We start from the raw sequence: 6,000 nt of genomic DNA, 5'->3' as shown, positions 1-6,000 counted from the left end.
TAAAAAAAGTACATAGCTTGCGTATAAACTCGACTTACTCCCCAATCAAAATACTGACTTAATAGAACATTATTTTTATGAACTACTACTGACTAGTTATTGGGCCCCTAAACTTACACAGTTTGCGTTAACTGATGCAAAAACTCCCGTAACTTCCATATCAAGCAATGGCAGCGCAGAGCAGGGGCAGGTTCTGGAAGCCTTTTCCAGCAATGTTATTGTGATCTGAATTCTGGAGTGGGCACCCTACTGGCTCCTTGTGGAACTACAACTTCCAGCATCACCAGGACCAATTCCTGTTCCTATTTGCCAAGGTTGCAAATTAATTTCAGTTGTGATTCATAAAATTCAAGAAAAAAATGCAAACAAACTTTTTTTGGCTACAACTGTGCTCTTTTGTTTTAGTTTTTACAGGAGTATGGAATAAAGGTTTTTGCTGGGTACATGGGTTTCACTCACATTAACACTGTCACCTTGTGACTGACTGGAACATTGCAGCGACATAAACAACTTTGGTTTGAATGCTGAATTTTTATTACCGAGCTTACTGTATCAGCCCAGAGGGAGGTGCAGCAGCCCTATAAAAGTGCCCCAGGCCTTCACAGTTAACCCAGCAGCTCCCCATCTTGGATATTGTTAGGCCATCTTTTGTGTGTCAGTGGCACTGCACATGCTCCGTGGGCTCTGGGCTGCTGCTGAAAAGCTAAGCTTAGGGGGCTTGGGAAATTATCAGGAAGTCAGGTCACATTTGTCATAGAAGCTGAAGCTACAGGGCTGATTATGAATCAATTCTGATGCAGACTGCACTAGTCTCTATGCTGCTAAGTATTGTGACTGAATTAATTACTAATCAACCTTGTATATTTTATATATACTGTATATTGTGCTTGTTATAGTGTGTATATATATATACTGTATATTGCACCCGTTATAGTGTGTATATACTGTATAGTGGGCCCGTTATAGTATATATACTGTATAGTGGGCCCGTTATAGTGTATATATACTGTATAGTGTGCCCGTTATAGTGTATATATACTGTATAGTGGGCCAGTTATAGTGTATATATACTGTATAGTGGGCCCGTTATAGTGTATATATACTGTATAGTGGGCCCGTTATAGTGTATATACTGTATAGTGGGCCCGTTATAGTGTATATATACTGTATAGTGGGCCCGTTATAGTGTATATATACTGTATAGTGGGCCCGTTATAGTGTGTATATACTGTATAGTGGGCCCGTTATAGTGTGTATATACTGTATAGTGGGCCCGTTATAGTGTATATATACTGTATAGTGGGCCCGTTATAGTGTATATATACTGTATAGTGGGCCCGTTATAGTGTGTATATACTGTATAGTGGGCCCGTTATAGTGTATATATACTGTATAGCGTGCCCATTATAGTGTATATAGACTGTATAGTGGGCCCATTATAGTGTATATATACTGTATAGTGGGCCCGTTATAGTGTATATATACTGTATAGTGGGCCCGTTATAGTGTATATATACTGTATAGTGGGCCCGTTATAGTGTGTATACTGTATAGTGGGCCCGTTATAGTGTGTATATACTGTATAGTGGGCCCGTTATAGTGTGTATATACTGTATAGTGGGCCCGTTATAGTGGGCCGTTAGCGTATATATACTGTATAGTGGGCCCGTTATAGCGTATATATACTGTATAGTGGGCACGTTATAGTGTATATATACTGTATAGTGGGCCCGTTATAGTGTGTATATACTGTATAGTGGGCCCGTTATAGTGTATATATACTGTATAGTGGGCCCGTTATAGTGTATATATACTGTATAGTGGGCCCGTTATAGTGTGTATATATAACTGTATAGTGGGGCCCGTTATAGTGTATATATACTGTATAGTGGGCCCGTTATAGTGTATATATACTGTATAGTGGGCCCGTATAGTGTGTATATATACTGTATAGTGGGCCCGTTATAAGTGTATATATACTGTATAGTGGGCCCGTTATAGTGTGTATATACTGTATAGTGGGCCCGTTATAGTGTGTATATACTGTATAGTGGGCCCGTTATAGTGTGTATATACTGTATAGTGGGCCCGTTATAGTGTGTATATACTGTATAGTGGGGCCCGTTATAGTGTGTATATACTGTATAGTGGGCCCGTTATAGTGTGTATATACTGTATAGTGGGCCCGTTATAGTGTGTATATACTGTATAGTGGGCCCGTTATAGTGTGTATATACTGTATAGTGGGCCCGTTATAGTGTGTATATACTGTATAGTGGGCCCGTTATAGTGTGTATATACTGTATAGTGGGCCCGTTATAGTGTGTATATACTGTATAGTGGGCCGTTATAGTGTGTATATACTGTATAGTGGGCCCGTTATAGTGTGTATATATTGTATAGTGGGCCCGTTATAGTGTGTATATACTGTATAGTGCGCCCGTTATAGTGTATATATACTGTATAGTGGGCCTGTTATAGTGTATATACACTGTATAGTGGGCACGTTATAGTGTATATATACTGTATAGTGGGCCCGTTATAGTGTGTATATACTGTATAGTGGGCACGTTATAGTGTATATATACTGTATAGTGGGCCCGTTATAGTGTATATACACTGTATAGTGGGCACGTTATAGTGTATATATACTGTATAGTGGGCCCGTTATAGTGTGTATATACTGTATAGTGGGCCTGTTATAGTGTATATACACTGTATAGTGGGCCCGTTATAGTGTGTATATATACTGTATAGCGGGCTCGTTATAGTGTGTATATACTGTATAGTGGGCCCGTTATAGTGTATATACACTGTATAGTGGGCACGTTATAGTGTATATACTGTATAGCGGGCCCGTTATAGTGTATATATACTGTATAGTGGGCCCGTTATAGTGTGTATATACTGTATAGTGGGCCCGTTATAGTGTATATATACTGTATAGTGGGCCCGTTATAGTGTATATACACTGTATAGTGGGCACGTTATAGTGTATATACTGTATAGTGGGCCCGTTATAGTGTATATACACTGTATAGTGGGCACGTTATAGTGTATATACTGTATAGCGGGCCCGTTATAGTGTATATATACTGTATAGCGGGCCCGTTATAGTGTATATATACTGTATAGTGGGCCCGTTATAGTGTGTATATACTGTATAGTGGGCCCGTTATAGTGTGTATATACTGTATAGTGGGCCCGTTATAGTGTGTATATACTGTATAGCGGGCCCGTTATAGTGTATATACTGTATAGTGGGCCCGTTATAGTGTATATATACTGTATAGTGGGCCCGTTATAGTGTATATACTGTATAGTGGGCCCGTTATAGTGTATATATACTGTATAGCGGGCCCGTTATAGTGTGTATATACTGTATAGCGGGCCCGTTATAGTGTGTATATACTGTATAGTGGGCCCGTTATAGTTTGTATATACTGTATTGTTGTGCTTGTTATAGTGTGTATATACTGTATAGTGGGCCCGTTATAGTGTATATATACTGTATAGTGGGCCCGTTATAGTGTGTATATATACTGTATAGTGGGCCCGTTATAGTGTATATATACTGTATAGTGGGCCAGTTATAGTGTATATATACTGTATAGTGGGCCCGTTATAGTGTATATATACTGTATAGTGGGCCCGTTATAGTGTATATACTGTATAGGTGGGCCCGTTATAGTGTATATAATACTGTATAGTGGGCCCGTTATAGTGTATATATACTGTATAGTGGGCCCGTTATAGTGTGTATATACTGTATAGTGGGCCCGTTATAGTGTGTATATACTGTATAGTGGGCCCGTTATAGTGTATATATACTGTATAGTGGGCCCGTTATAGTGTATATATACTGTATAGTGGGCCCGTTATAGTGTGTATATACTGTATAGTGGGCCGTTATAGTGTATATATACTGTATAGCGTGCCCATTATAGTGTATATAGACTGTATAGTGGGCCCATTATAGTGTATATATACTGTATAGTGGGCCCGTTATAGTGTATATATACTGTATAGTGGGCCCGTTATAGTGTATATATACTGTATAGTGGGCCCGTTATAGTGTGTATACTGTATAGTGGGCCCGTTATAGTGTGTATATACTGTATAGTGGCCCGTTATAGTGTGTATATACTGTATAGTGGGCCCGTTATAGTGTGTATATACTGTATAGTGGGCCCGTTATAGTGTATATATACTGTATAGCGGGCCCGTTATAGTGTGTATATACTGTATAGCGGGCCGTTATAGTGTGTATATACTGTATAGCGGGCCCGTTATAGTGTGTATATACTGTATAGCGGGCCCGTTATAGTGTGTATACACTGTATAGTGGGCCCGTTATAGTGTATATATACTGTATAGTGGGCCCGTTATAGTGTATATATACTGTATAGTGGGCCCGTTATAGTGTATATATACTGTATAGTGGGCACGTTATAGTGTATATATACTGTATAGTGGGCACGTTATAGTGTATATACACTGTATAGTGGGCCCGTTACAGTGTATATATACTGTATAGTTGGGCCCGTTATAGTGTATATATACTGTATAGTGGGCACGTTATAGTGTATATATACTGTATAGTGGGCCCGTTATAGTGTAAATATACTGTATAGTGGGCCCGTTATAGTGTATATATACTGTATAGTGGGCCCGTTATAGTGTATATATACTGTATAGTGGGCCCGTTATAGTGTATATACTGTATAGTGGGCCCGTTATAGTGTATATATACTGTATAGTGGGCCCGTTATAGTGTGTATATACTGTATAGTGGGCCCGTTATAGTGTATATACTGTATAGTGGGCCGTTATAGTGTGTATATACTGTATAGTGGGCCCGTTATAGTGTATATATACTGTATAGCGTGCCCGTTATAGTGTATATAGACTGTATAGTGGGCCCGTTATAGTGTATATATACTGTATAGGCCCGTTATAGTGTATATATACTGTATAGTGGGCCCGTTATAGTGTATATATACTGTATAGTGGGCCCGTTATAGTGTATATATACTGTATAGTGGGCCCGTTATAGTGTGTATATACTGTATAGTGGGCCCGTTATAGTGTATATATACTGTATAGGCGGGCCCGTTATAGTGTGTATATACTGTATAGCGGGCCCGTTATAGTGTATATACACTGTTATAGTTGGGCCCGTTATAGTGTATATATACTGTATAGTGGGCCCGTTATAGTGTATATATACTGTATAGCGGGCCCGTTATAGTGTGTATATACTGTATAGCGGGCCCGTTATAGTGTATATACACTGTATAGTGGGCCCGTTATAGTGTATATATACTGTATAGTGGGCCCGTTATAGTGTATATATACTGTATAGCGGGGCCCGTTATAGTGTATATATACTGTATAGCGGGCCGTTATAGTGTGTATATACTGTATAGCGGGCCCGTTATAGTGTGTATATACTGTATAGCGGGCCCGTTATAGTGTGTATATACTGTATAGCGGGGCCCGTTATAGTGTGTATACACTGTATAGTGCGGGGCCCGTTATAGTGTATATATACTGTATAGTGGGCCCGTTATAGTGTATATATACTGTATAGTGGGCCCGTTTATAGTGTATATATACTGTATAGTGGGCACGTTATAGTGTATATATACTGTATAGTGGGCAACGTTATAGTGTATATACACTGTATAGTGGGCCCGTTACAGTGTATATATACTGTATAGTGGGCCCGTTATAGTGTATATATACTGTATAGTGGGCACGTTATAGTGTATATATACTGTATAGTGGGCCCGTTATAGTGTATATACTGTATAGTGGGCCCGTTATAGTGTATATATAAGTGGGCCCGTTATAGTGTATATACCTGTATAGTGGGCCTGTGGTATATACTGTATAGTGGCCCGTTATAGTGTATATATACTGTATAGTGGGCCCGTTATAGTGTGTATATACTGTATAGTGGGCCGTTATAGTGTATGCATACTGTATAGTGGGCCC

Source organism: Xenopus tropicalis, chromosome 4 (assembly GCF_000004195.4).
Source record: "Xenopus tropicalis strain Nigerian chromosome 4, UCB_Xtro_10.0, whole genome shotgun sequence".
NCBI lineage: Eukaryota > Metazoa > Chordata > Amphibia > Anura > Pipidae > Xenopus > Xenopus tropicalis.
The sequence above is the reverse complement of the archived record's forward strand: the minus strand, read 5'-3'. Positions refer to the sequence as shown.